The sequence below is a fragment of the Manis javanica genome, chromosome 1 (genome assembly GCF_040802235.1).
Source record: "Manis javanica isolate MJ-LG chromosome 1, MJ_LKY, whole genome shotgun sequence".
Lineage (NCBI taxonomy): Eukaryota > Metazoa > Chordata > Mammalia > Pholidota > Manidae > Manis > Manis javanica.
In genome coordinates, this window is record NC_133156.1 from 151,863,701 (window position 1) to 151,878,291 (window position 14,591).

General features: G+C 50.3%; 1 protein-coding gene across 3 annotated transcripts in view; it reads right to left on the reverse strand.

Annotated features, from left to right (window-relative positions):
• SH3RF3 (SH3 domain containing ring finger 3) overlaps positions 1–14,591 on the reverse strand; it is a 371,490-nt gene that overhangs the window by 56,211 nt on the left and 300,688 nt on the right. The gene's annotated exons all lie outside the window — the stretch shown is intronic.

Here is a 14,591-nt window from a genome sequence, read left to right on the forward strand (position 1 = left end):
CTAGAATTTATCTTACACAGACAACCTGATTAAAAAGTGGGCAAAGACATGCAGAAGGAAAATATACATATGAAAAGATGTTCAATGTTCTATATCATCATTGGAATTTCAAATTAAAATGAAAATGAGATACTCTTACACACCTATTAGAATGGTGAAAATCCTAAACACTTATGGATCTGGTGAGGATGGGGAGCAACAGGGACTCTCATTCATTGCTGGTGAGAATGCAAAATAATACAGCTGCTTTGGAAGACAGTTTGGGTGTTTCCAAAACTAAGCATGCTCTTACCATGTAATCCAGTAATCACAATCATTGGTATTTACCCAAATAAGTTGAAAACTTGTGTTCATACAAAATGTGCACATGACCTTTACAACATCTTCCTTTCTAATTGCCAAAACTTGGAAGCAACCAAGAATCCCTCAGTAAGTGAATGGATAAGTTAACAGTGGTACATCCAGACAATGGGAAACTATTCTGCACTAAAAAGTGATAAGCTATCAAGCCATGAAAAGACATGGAGAAAACTTAGATGTCTATTACTAAATGAACAAATTCAGTGTGAAAACATCCATTGTATACTGGACACTCAGTCTTCTCTGTGAGTAAAAAGATCAGTGGTAGCTAGGCAGTTGGGGAGAGGGATAAACAGGTGGTACACAGATGATTTTTAGGCAGTGAAGCTACTCTGTATGATACATAATGGTGGGTACATGTCATTACACATTTGTCCAAACCCACAGGATGCACACCAGGAGTGAACTGTAATATAAACCTGTGGGTTTGGGGTGATGATGTGTGTCACTGTAGGCAGAGATACACAGGAAATCTCTGCAACTTCTGCTCAGTTTTGCTGTGAGTCTAAAATTGCTCTAAAAAATAAAGTCTGTTTTAAATAAGTCTTTGGGAGGGTAACTTACAATTTAAGAAGGGCTAGTTTTAGAAGAGGAAATGGACTGTGAAGTGGTGGACCTGCACAAGCAGGTCAACCCAGCAGGATGGGTACTTACATGAGTGCGTGCATATGTGTGTATGTGTGCAGGTTTATGTGCATGTGTATGTATGTGTGTAGACTGTAGATTGTGACTCCACAATAGTTTGGGCTTGTTAGCAATAGGCCAACCCACAGAATAGGCTCCTTCATTCAACAGCAAGTGCCTGTCCCTAGAGGTACTGTGACAGAACCTGAATGATCCTCTTCAGGAATTACAGACAAGACTGCTGAGTTGGTGGAGGGCTGGTAGGTCTGTTCAGCCCAGATGACATGTGAGCTCTCTTCTAGCGCTAAGCTCTGAGTCTGGGGCGTTCATGCCTGAGGGTCTCTGCATCTCTTGGTGACTCTTGCCAGGAGCCCTTCCTACAGGTGCCTCTTCCTGAGAGAAGACTTTGTGAGTGTCCCCTTCCTTCCTTACCTATGTTCACTGCCTGGTCTGAGACTCCTGAAAGCCCAGCGCAGGGAAGAGGGTGAGGGAGAGGCCCTAACTGAGCAAGAATAGTTATCCATGCCAAGAAATGAACAGTTTCCTCACACGTTCATGTATTGCCTTGGGCATCCTTTTTAATGACCTTAGTATTTTCCTAGTATAAACAATTGAAGCCATGTCTCTCTAAACTGCTACATGTTATAAACAGTTTGACTGTAGTGGAAACAGATAGTACACCTTTCTTTTTTGTAAACCCTGGAAAATTTATGGCTTCTTCCCCATAGCTTCCAAAATACCAATTTGTTACCAAGTTGCATAATAATCAGAAATCTGAAGTGATTTATATTCCCCAACAGGATGCACTTTACTTTACCTATAACTTTGCATAACAAGTTTAAACCTTCATTCCCAAATCGCCCAGTGATGATTCTGTATAGAGCTATAAATAAGAAATAACTGCTGTCAGCATATTCATTGTGAAATTGTGGAAAATAAAACACAAACCTGAGCAACATTTCTCATTTAAGTAACACTACCCTTGGAAATTCTTAGTAATATTTCACCTAGTAAGTTAACAGCTTTTTACTGATAGTAACCTGCTATGGTTAATTTTAGATGTCAACTTGGCCAGGCTGTGGTGGCCAGTGGCTAGAGTAGATGTTACCAGAAAGGCATTTGTGGATGTGGTGAAAAACAGCAGTCACCTGACTTTAAGCGAAGGAGATTAACCTCCATAGTGTGGGTGGGCCTCACCCATTCAGCTGACAGGCTTAAAGAGCAAAACCTGTTTCCTGGGGAAGAAGAAACTCTGCCTCAAGATGCAATATCGACTCTTTGCCTCTAGACCTCTAACTAGACCCAAGACTGAGCAGGCCCCAAACAGGGGGAACCAAGTGTGGCCCATGAGGGGGTGCGCCACACTCCAACAGAACCATGTGACTTTTCCAAGTGTGGGGATGGGTATTAAGGGTGCAGGACAGTGTTGAAAGAAACATAGAGTCAGAGCAGCCTGAATTTATTGATTCAGGCTGATTTAACAGGGACTCTGGATATGACGTTCAAGGAATTAGGAGGGCTCCAGTATTTTGGCTGGCTGGCTGCTGGCTGCAACATGGACTGAAAGGTGACATGCAGTGGGTTAGGTTGAAAGACAGGATGGATGTATCCTGTAAGACCTGCTCATCCCCAGGACAGTCCAGGGGACCACTTTCTGACCTTACTGTGAGAAACGTATTTGTGAAAAGAGCTGGAGGATCCTTGCAGGGCTCTGAGACCCCTTTGCTGGGGAAATCAGACTGTGCAGGACCTACAGTGAGAACTGTGGCAAGGAATCAGGAAACCAGAATGCAGTGGGAGCAAGCGGACTCTGCAGTGCAGGGCCAGGGGTGGCACTTAGCCACCCAGGATAAGATGGTCATGGTCTCCACAGTGGACAGCACACTCAGTCAGAGCAGAAAGGCCTGCCTTGTGCTGTCCCACAGCACTGGGTGCTTGATCACGGTGTCCCTAGAAGAGAAGTGGCTGGGCAGTCTATTAAATCCTGACTTGTTATGTATAAGCAGGAGAGTTCTACATCTATTGAACAGAAATCTAACTAGAATCACAAAAGCAGAGTGACAGCCTCTCAATCAACTCCCAGACTTACAGTTTAAAGAACTGGAATGCTTTCAATGAAGGGAAAGCAGGGTCCTCCTGTGGAAGGACCTCATGGAACTGCTGACAGTTTGTACTGTTAATCTTTCCCCCAGCCTTTCCCAAGGGGGCTGCAGCCATTTACCAGTGTAACTGTGCAACGGGGAGAAGGAAACAATCAGAATCTTGGGGAAAAGATATTAATTTTAGGGGACCCAAGAATCACTGTGATTGCTCAGTCAGACCAGGGGCTCATGGAGGCCAGGTGATCAATGTTTTAGCTCAGGTCTGTCTCATAGCGGGTCCAGTGGGTCCAGTGGGTCCTGAGCCCACCCTGTGATTATTTCCCTAGTCCTGAAATGTGTGCTAGGAATAAACATGTTCAGCAGTTGGCGGAGTCCCCACCTGGGCCCCTGACCTGTGGAGTGAGGGCTATGGTGGTGGGACAGGCCAAGTGAAAGCCGCTGGAACTGCCTCTACCCAGGAAAGGAGTCCGAATGCAGTGCCACATTCCCAGAGGGACTTGGAGAGTCGAGGGACCACATCCCCATTCAGCCTCCTATGTGGCCTTTGCAGAAGACAGACACATCCTGGAGAATGACAGTTATTCATCATGAGTGTAACCAGGTGGTGACTCCCAGTGCAGCTGCTGGGCCAGATGTAGTTTCATTGCTAAGCAAAATAACACCCTCCCTGGCTCCTGGTGTGCAGCTCTCCACCCGGCAGGTGCCTTTCCTCTACACCTGTTAGTGAAGACCACCGGCAGCAATTTGCTCTCAGCTGGCCAGGCCAGCAATACGCTCTGCTGTCCCACCTTTGGGTACAGCAACTCTCCAGCCCTGTGTCATGATTTAGTTCACGGGAATCTTAATTGCCTTTTCCTTCCACAAAATATCACACTGATCAGTTACAATGGGGACATTACGCTGATTGGACCTAGTGAGCAAGGAGTAGCAGCTTCTCTAGACTTATTGGTAAGGCACTTGTGTGTCAGAGGGTGGGAAATATACCTAAAAAAATTCAGGGTTCTACATCAGTGCGATTTCTAGGGGTGCAGCATGGTCACGCTGAGATGCTCCTCCTAAGGTGAGGGGTAAGTCATCACATCTGGTGCCTCCCACGACCAAGGCAGAGAAACGAGGCCTAGTGGGCCTCTGGGTTTCTGAAGCAGCACAGTCCTCACTCGGGTGTGCTCATCCAGCCCACCTGCAGAGGGCGTGAGGAAGCTGTGGGTCTGAGGGGACCCGGACCCAGAGAGGGCTCTCCACCGGTCCTGGCTGGTGTGCAAACCACTCTGCCACTCGGGCCGTGTGATCCAGCAGAGCCAGTGATTCTTGAGGGTCAGTGGCCAATAGGGATGCTTTTCAGAGCAATGACAGGCCCAGATGTTTGGCAGATGCATCTCAGTGCAGGCCCTTAGCATTTTGGAAAAAACCATGTCAACCTCTTCAAATAACTACTCTTCTCTGGAAAAACAACTTTTGGCTTACTGCTGGGCCTTTATAGAGACTGAGTGCTTAGCCATGGGTCACCAAGTTGCCACACAGCCTGAGCTGTCCATCAGGAATGGGGTGTTACCTGACCCATCAGACGACAAGCCTGGGCCTGCACGGCAGTGCTCCATCATCGAATGGAAGTGGTACATACATGATCGGGTCACACAGGCCCTAAGGCACAGGTGAGTTACATGAAGAAGTAGCCCGAACGCCCATGTCTTTTCTCTCTCAGTCTGCACCTGTAACTTCACAGGGACTTCTCTATGATCGATTAACACACAGAGAGAGGACTCAGCCCTCATTTACAGATGGTTCTGCACAATGTGCAGGCACCATCCCATGGTGGACCATTCCCTGGGCCATCCTTGGAGGACAAGGTGAAAGAAATCCTCCCCATGGGCAGGACTGTGCACTTTGCTTTGATGGAGAAGTGGCCAGCTGTGCAATTACATGCTGAGTCATGGGTTGTGGCCAATGAGTTGGCCACATGGTCAGGGACTTGGAGAGAACATGTCAGAAAATTGGTGACAAGGTCTGGGAAAGTGGAATTTGGATAGATCTCTATGAATGGGCAAAAAATGTTGAAATAAATGTGTGTCCTGTGTGAATGCTCCATAAAGGCTGGCGTCAGTAGGGGGGGGGATGGTAATGACCCATTCTCTGGGTGCCAGTCACCGCTTTTCCCAGACAGCCCTGTCGCAGTGGCCACAGTGGCAGGGTAGAGATCATATACAGGCTCGGTACCATGGACTTCCACTCACCAATGCCATTTTGGTTTTAGCCACTGCCAAGTGCCTAATCTGCCAGCTACAGAGACCAACACTGAGCCCCGATAAAGCACCATTCTGTGGGGCAATCAGCCAACTGCCTGCTGGCAGGTTGATTACACTGGGCAGCTTCCACCATGGAAGGGGCAGCATGTTGTTTCCACTGGAACAGACACTTGCTCTGAATATGGATTTGCCTTCTCTGCACATTAATACTTCTGCCAAAACTACTATCTGTGGACTAACAGAATGCCTTACCCATGATCATGGTATTCCACACAGTATTGCTTCTGATCAAGGAACTCATTTCATAGCAAAAGAAGTATGGCAATAGACCCAGGCTTATGGAAGTCACTGGTCTTATCACGTTCTTTACTACCTTGAAGCAGCTGGCTTGGTAGAATTGTGGGATGGCCTTCTGAAGACTCAGTTGCATAGCCAGCTGAGGGGCGATGCCTTGCAGGGTTGGGGGGCCAGACTCCCCAGGAGGCTGTGTATTCTCTGAATCAGCTTCAACGTAAGGTGCCGTTTCTCCCACGGATGGGACTCACAAGCCAAGAATCAAGGGGTGGAAATGGGATTGGCACCAATCGCTGTTGCTCCTAGTGACCCATTAAGAAAATTTTCTGTGTCTCTCACCACGGTCTTATGCTCTGCTGGTCTAGAGGCCTTAGTTCCAAAGGTAGGAATGCTTCCACCAGGAGACACAACAAGGATCCATTGAACTGCAAGTTGACTGTCACCTGGCCATTTTGGGCACCTCATGACTGAATCAACAAAGGGGAATCCCTGTGCTGGCCAGGTGACTACCCCTGCCCATCAAGGGGACAACAAACTGCTGCTCCACAGTGGAGGTAAGGAAGAGCATGTCGGGAACACGGCATCCCTTGGGGCGTCTCTTAGTATTGCCATGCCCTGAGATTAAAGTCCATGGAAAATCCAACCCGATCCAGTCAGGACTGCTAATGGCCCAAACCTTCAGGAGTAGAAGTTTGAATCACCCACAAGGCTAAGAACCATAACCAGCTGAGATGCTGAAGGCAAAGGGAGTGCGGAATGAGCAGCAGCAGGTAGTCACGAATACCAGCTCTGACTGCGTGACCAGCTACAGAATGCGGGCTGCAACTGTCATGAGGGTTTCCTCCTTATTTTGTTACAAATTGATTGTGTGTGTGCGTGTACACAATATTTTTTTCTTCCTCTCTTATCCTTAAATCATGTACCGTAAGTTGCATTGTTGTATTGATGTCATATCACAGTGTAAGTATTGTTAACTTTATATCACAGTATTAAGTTACAGAATAGGAAGGGGAAGAGTGGAAACCATCTAAGGACTTTGCATCCTCTTCTGGAGAAAGGGTTAGTGCACTTTCAGTTGTAGGCAGGGTAGCTGTGTCATATTAAGTAGATGATTGACTTCACTGTTGTCTTTATTTAAAGACTGAGTATGGTGTACAGAGAGTGCTGTGGGCACCACGGTGGCAAGAGGTGGACTGTGATGGTTAGGTCTATGTGTTGACTTGGCTAGGCTGTGGCACCAGTGTTCAGGCAAATGCTGGCCCAGATACTGCTGTGAATATGAGGTAGATGTGGTTAACTGCCCCAAGCAGTGGACTTTAGGTAAAAGGGATTACCTAGAGCATGTGCCTTGATAATGTGGGTGGGCCTCATGCAGTGAGCTGAAGGCCTCGAGAAATCTGAAGTTTCCTGGGGAATAAGAACTTCTGTATCTCTGTGACTGCAGCACAGACTCTTGCTTGAGCTTTCAGGCTGCTCGCCCTCCCCACAGATTTTCAGCTTGCCAGCCTCCACAGTCATAGTGTGAGCCAATTCCTTAAAGCCAATATTTATATCTATTATCTGTGCCTCCCATTGGTCTGCTGTTTCTCGGGAGAATCCTGTCTGATGCAAACTTACAATCGATTTTCTAGTAGTTAGTAGAAGACATTATACCCATTTTAATGCTAAACAAACTGGATTCTGAGGGGTTTACCTAAGGTGGTACAGAGTGAAGGAGGGAGCACATTGGAGGCAGACAGCGGTGGTGTGAGCCAGAAATCCAGCCACTACTACAAGACATACAAAGAGATACTAACAAAATAACATCTTCATTAAATGGATCCATTAATTCTACTTGAGATTTGGATAGAAAGAGTGTGAATGCTCCAAAAAGATTAATGAACTTCATCCTCACCTATATGCCAATGTCTTGTAAATCATTAAGATGGCCTGGAAGGAATTATTAAGCACACAAAATAGCAGGCAAACAAAACTCAAGTCTGCCTTTAGAGTGACTTCACCGAACGGGAAATAATGGCACAAAGTTGTCTTACATAAGTGAGGTGACAGAATGCCCTTGCCTACACCACCACCCTGGTGCTCAACAAAACCAAACAAAACCACAGCAGACAAAATGACGACAGGAGCCCTGTCTGCTTTCTTGGTTGTTGCCCTTAGTTATGTAACAAATGGAAAAGCACTCACAAGCTCTCCAGGACACAGAGACGCCCCTCGTGCTGCCCTTGTCCTTCTGGGAAGGGCAACGACTGGGTCCACTCAGGACACTACCTTCTGGTGTGTTTTATGGGGTGTGTGTGTCTGCTGTTCGTTTGAACTGATTCCATCAATGGAGTTTTCCTGGGTGTGGAAGACTGGAAAAAATATCCTGTGTTTATGAGCAATGTGAGGGTACATCAATTGAAAAGGGAGGTGGTAATAGTGGCAGAATTTTGCAGAGCAGAATCCAGACCTGATGTGGAAATCCAGTGTGCCCGGTGGCTCGTGGCCACTTGAACATCCATGTCCACCAGCCATGATATCGTGGCCATTGCCTGGTTATTTAGGGGGCTGGCCATGTGTCACTGGAGTGTGAATCTCCAACAATCCCAATCAGTTATGATAACCTTTGACCACTAGGGAGGGTTATAGACCCCCATGGCTCTTAAAGGTGATTCACAAATTCTTATCATTTCTAGCCTTTATTACTATTTTTTAAATGAATTTTGGTTTAATGCATTGCAGTTGAAACCCAACTTCTAAATAAAATAGTTTTCATGGGCTCAATCCACTATTTAGGCTGAACAGTTGATCGAGCTATTTGTTAGGTATGAAACCGACACCTTAAAAAGAACCCTTTATATGCATGTTTCTCAGAGGGCATAGAAAAAACGGACCCAGAAATGGAACCTACAGTGGCTGAGGAGAAGAAGAAATACCACCTCTGTGGCAGATTACACCAGCCACTCAAGGTTCACTTTTGAGTAGCCTCCATCTCTTCACGTGTCAGTGTTGTGTCTTTTATTCTGAAACTGCAAAATCAAGAACCCTTTTAATAATTAATTAGAAGCCTCAGGGGTATCAATTGCAGTTCTTATGGGCTCTGGCCTTCAATTAACTATCAATTTCTTAATGATTTCTGATGTTTTTATTCCAAATACTATGTCAAGTATTTGTGAGGATTAATTCACTTACTCCTCCCAGAAACTCAGGGTGGTGGGTGGCGTCAGCCCCATTCCGCAGATGAGGGAGCGGAGGTGGGGGAGAGCAGAAGAGCAGGCGGAGAGGCTGGCCTACCCCAGGCAGCACCGCCCCGGGCCAGCCCTTGGGCTCATTAATCAGCTTGTGCCTCCTTTTGGCCAAATTCAAGGTTCAGGCATTGTCGGAGTGATTTTGGCTTCTGCTTCCTGTCCTCATCCAGGTCGCACTCAGATGGCTCAGTGCCCTGAGCCCTTGGCACCCAGTAGGAGCCAGCCAACCAGAGCAGAGGAGAGGGAGCACCCACTCAGCAGAGCACCCAGGGCCTGCTCTCACTCCTGCCTGGCCGGGGGCAGGTCACCTGGCTCTCTGCACCCTCATTTTGTGCCGTGGGTGGGTCACCAGCACTCCACCAAGCAGGACACTCACAAGCTCTTCAGGATACAGAGATGTCCTCACCCCAGGGCAAAGGCCAGGGGCATCTATGTCAGAGCTGGGGGATGGCCAGGCCTGGGGGTGCTTTCCTGGAGACAGCAGATAGATGCCAGGAGAAGGTCCCCAGGCTGCCCCTGAGGGCTCCCAAGGCCGGCGGGCCCTGTCCTGTCCCACTCAGGGCTCTGCTTCGATGGGCATGAGGAAGGGGTTGCCGCCCTTGTCACTAGGGAAGTGAAGCGCCAGCAGCATGCCCCCTTCCAAAAATAAGTTGCCTATAAAACTTCAGAATGTCCTTGTTTTGACAGCTGATTTGTGCTTTTAGGACGGGTTCATTCGCGGCCTGAACATCATTCATGAGCCAACTGCCAGCTTTCCTCCTCCCACAGAAGGCTGCCCAACTGCAGGGAGCTGAGAGGGTCTGAAGTTGCTGGGACACCCAGGGGGCTGATGCCAGTGCCAGTGGTGGACAGAGGCACCCAGTGTGAGTGTCCCCAGGAGGTGGGCTTCCACAGCCCACAGGGATGGGCCCGTGAGCTTGGGGCCCAGAGCGCTTCATGAGCCGCCCCCTCCTCTCTTGGCGGCACCTGAGACATGGCCCCCATCTGCAGTCTTTGTGCAATTGGTCTGACACACAAGCTAGGGACAAGCCATCCCTCCGGAGACCAGTGTGAGGCCGGCCCATGGAGGGATTCAGTTCTGGTGAGGTCAGACCCAGAGCATGCCCATCTCCAGTGCAACATCAGGGGCGCAGGACCCCTCCCCGCTGCTGGTGTAGCTGGGGGGACTCAGGCAGCTAGCATGTGATGGCAGGAAGGTACCTGCCTGTCCCCAAACTGGAAACACGCCAGCAGACTGAGATACCAGCTGCAGAGCCTACCGCAGGCCACCCCCGCCTGTGTTGTCAGGGCAGCAGCTGTGAAGGTTTACTCACCGAGCCCCAGCCAGAAAGAAAGTGAGGTCCTGACTGGTGGTTCTGCACTTTAGACAAAGCTGCCTGATTGCTCTAAGGAGCTCCCTCCTCAAGGTTCCTTAAGACTGCACGTCCCTGGGTTCTCATTGAAAATGTAATTATAACCCTCTGTAATACAAGCCTTTTCGTCACCTATCCCATGGATATACATGCTCTCAGATGGCTGGGGCTTCAATAACAAAGAGCAAGTTCTGCTAGCACACTTCCCATGAGGCCCCTGCTGTCATGGGCTGGGCTGTCCCTCCCACCAACCCATCCCCAAAGCCTTGACAATAAAGGTCATGCGGTCCACATGGACTTGGTCAAGTGCTCTGCTGTCACGTGGGCTCTGACTGCAGGTGGAAGCTCCCTCAGACTCAGGTTCCCCTCCCTGGGCTGACGGCAGAGCCTCCTGCCAGCAGCTAGCCGAGACTCCCTGCTGTGCCTCCTGGACAAGCCCAGGACGGCCGAGGCAGAGCCTCTCATGCCAGCACATCGGAGCCTGCAGAAGCAGCGTCACAGGGCCTGGGAGAATCGAGTGCCTGGACTGGCTCCTCAGCTAACACTGTGCAGCCCCTGGCAAACCTCTCAACATTTCTGAGCCTCAGGAGCACCAAGAAAACGAAGAGTTTAATAAAAAGGTCTTCAGAAGAAGCTCTTACCAGTTCCAATACTCTATCATTCTGTGGAACTGAAACTATCTCATCCATAAGCAGGAAGGTCCATAAAGGATTCCTCGCAAGTCATGGGAGTGAAAAGTTACTGGCAGCAGTTTTCCCAGCTTTCTTTACAAACATCATCAGATGCCTCCCAGGGGCAAGGCTCTCTCCAGGGCCTGCTAAGGCTCTGGGACGTTTTTGAACTAAGTTTTGTGTCAGGTCTTAGCACACGACAATGTTTTCCCTAGTACCCTGACCCTACCATGTGCTGTGCAGGCTCACCCGGTCCCTCTGCTCCATTCTGTGTATCCCGTCTGATCTAAAACATGGTGGCCCAAACCATGAAATTGGTGTTGGGACTCTTGATGGTCATTTTCCAGTGTGTTTGGAAGATATTGCATGGAGTCCAAGGACAAGGCAAGTGATGCCAAGGAGGGCGTTGGGCAGGCAAGATGGCAGCAGAGCTCTCAGGGATGGGGGTGTGCTAGTTGAAGGGGAGGGAGGAGGTCAGTGCAGTTGCGCCTCACTGGGAGGGGAGGGGAGAGGGTAGGTTGGCATGGGGCACCCCTGCTGGAGGGGGAGGCCAGGCCTCCAGCTCACTGCCTGTCCAGCGCTAGATGACTCCAAGCCAACCAGTGCATGGAGCTGCCCTGTGGGAGCTGCTACCTACTGCCACCTGTCTGTGGTGCCTCAGCCCAGGACGGCCCTCTGGCCTTTGCTTGGGGTGGTCCCTCATCTGGTGGGCACCCCACCTGTGGGCAGAAGCTCCCCCAGGAGGCTCCCTGCCCCCAGGCTGACCAGATGCCCTCTGCTCCCTGCCCCCAGGTGACCAGCCGCCCTCTGCTCCCTGTCCTCAGGCCACCACACTGTCACAGTTTTTGCCTGTTTCCCAGTCTATATCACCATCCTAGACTCCATGCTCCTCCAGGCCAGGCTGTCCCTTCTCCCTATAAGGCCCCCAGGACCCAGCACCTACTCACTGCAGCACACAGGCCAGGGAGGGAGGGATGGACATCTGGCTGGGTGGCAGGGGAAGGCTATAGGACCAGAGGCTCACGGCTGCAGGAGCTTCTTCCTTCCTGCGCTCACCACCAGCTGCCTGTGGCTCAGCCCAAGGGCACAGAGTCCCCTTTCTGATGACTTGGCCCTGGAGTAGCCCCGAGGGACAGCTGGTACATATCATTTGGGGCTGATGTGTTCATGGGGATCAGAAATAAGAAACAGCCACTAACAGGTGGTGTTTGGTGATTGTTTTAAGCACAAAATTTATTTTTAAAATGCTTTTTTGCAAAAGAGTTAACTTTAATCCTACAGATTATCTTCTTAAAAGTGTTCCAAGACTTTGTTTCTACTCTGTGATTTGTGGGTGCTACAAAGATGCCTCCAAAACTTGTATTCAGTCCCTTCCCTCAGAAGCTCTAGACCCAAGCCCTGGGAAGGGAAAGCCATGGGGTGCCTACCTGCCACCCCTTGTAAAGATAGTGGCCTCCATAGGTTCCATGCCCCGGGTCTTCTGCATGCCCCAGGATCCTCCATGTGCCCTGGCTGCTCTGACCGTTCCAGCCTGGGAGACCGGGATGGGGCCCATGCAGCCTGGGCTATCCTGCACTCGATAGCTGCCCCGGAGATGTGCTGCAGACTGGCAGCTTCAAGGTAAGTGTCCTTCCCAGATCTCCTTGGAAGGGGAGGCCTGCCTGCACCCAGGGCCACCCCAGGCAGATCAGTCCCCAAACAGAACAGACCCCTGGTCAGCCCCAGGGAACCCAGGCACTGAAGAGCAGCCCCTAATGCCACCTGGAGTGCTGAGATCAGAACCAGCTCTTCCCCAGGTGGTCCTCAGTCCTCCCTCTGCAGGGTGCCTAGGGGGCATCCCCAGTGCTTGCTGTGGTCAGCACCGGGGGCACTGTGGAATTGTGCACCACTGGTGGAAGCAGCAGCCCTCCAGGAGGCTAGAGCTGCTGGGTGCTGGTGGGGAGCCCTTGTAGGGAGCCAGTAGCATGAGGAGGTGGGCAGGAAGAGCATCTGGGAGAGCAGGCTGAGGGTTGAACACTCAAGAAGAGGAATCCTGGCTCAGGACCCATCTATAGGAAGGCTCCCCACCAATGTGCATGGCCTGAGCAGAGCTGAGGCCTGGTCCTGAGGCTTAGCCAGCAGAGTGCCAGCCTTCTAGGGTGTCCACCAGGGTGACTGACGCACATGAGCTGGTTTGAGGCCTCTTCATTCTCCACTCCCAGAACGTCAGGGTATAAATCCCTATGCTCTTAGCAGAGTTACTCCTGCCCCTGCCGCAGGAGCCTGGGAGCCCCATCAGCTGTGGTCTTGTCTCTTGTGCATGTGCAGGAAGTGCCTGGATGGAGTTTCGGTGAGCTCACACTAGGAGAACACCCAGGCACTGGGGTTTGGGTCTCTGTGGACAGTGGGGCTTTTCCTGGGGAAAATTCAGTAACAGAACCACCTGGACAACACTGCCAGTTTCTGTGAGGAATCCTTTCACCATACTTAGACATGCTTGCTTCAAGGATGGTGTTACCCAGAAATGGATTTGAAGGCTGGGCTGTGTGTTCCCTGTGGAATCTGCCTGGCTGTGGTCCCGGCGGGCCTGGGGAGATGGCAGCCAAGGCTCCCCGCCGGGGCGCAGTGCTGGCTCGGGCCGCACTGCAGGCACTTGGGCAGCCACCATCTTGGCTCTTCTGCTAGAAATGGCAGTGCAGATGTTTTGCACCTTACTATAAGTTAGAAAAATTTCAAGTGAAAATACAGAAGGGAAAAATATTAACAGGTGGTGTTTCAGACCAGTGCTTCTTTTTCTCTTTGTCTGAGAGGTGAGGACTGAAAACCACACAGAGCATTTGGAAGGACGCTGGACTTGCCCCCTGGGGCTGGACACGCGCTCACTCACCCTATGAAGTCCACCTGACTGCCTGCCCAGGGTCACAGCATGAACACCCCCGTGCTGTGAGCCCTGAGCTTAGCTCAGCGCAAGCTGGTGTTGGCCTGGGCCTTTCTGCTGCCACGCCCACCTGGGGAGCTGTCAGAGCTACGCTGACATATCTGCTGCTTCCCTTCTGGAAGCAGCCTTCCTCCCAGGAGTCCTTCATTGGAAGGGACGCTTTGGGTGTGCCATGGACCCCCTGTTCCATGCAGATGTAGGAACTGTGAGCAGAGAGTAAACCTTGCGTGAAGGCAAAATGCATGCCAATGCCAATGGGCTGGAGATGCTGGGAGCAGACCAGGGCTGGTTTTCATTAGCTGCACACTTAGGAGGCTAAGATACGGAACAATTATCACTCTCAATGCATCACTCTCACAAGCCTGACTGCATTCACTAATGAGCCACGTGGAAGCCAGCCCTACCTGTTTTGCAAACTGGACAGAGGACAGTTTTTGGTAAAGAACCAGAAATGTTTACAGAATGGTTATGACCTTTCCCTTTCTAAGTGTATTCCCTGTTTTTCTCTCAGCAGCTCAGAAGCTTGAGGAATCTAGTCTTCCAGGGAGGGTGCCAAGAATGAAGGTGGGGCACCCCCCTCTGTCTCCTGGTGAGACCCAGCTGCATCTGCTAGCCAGGCTGTAAGGTGCAAGGGAGCAGCCTGAGGCCTGAGTGAATTTCAAACAGACATGGACACAAAGCAAGGCAGCATTTCACTTCAGCCAGGGCTCCCAGTTGGTCTCAAGGACTCTTGAGCTTTGCTGGCAGGAGTAGTGGCCATGACTGGGGCCTCGTCCACACCAGGGAGCATGGACCAGAGGA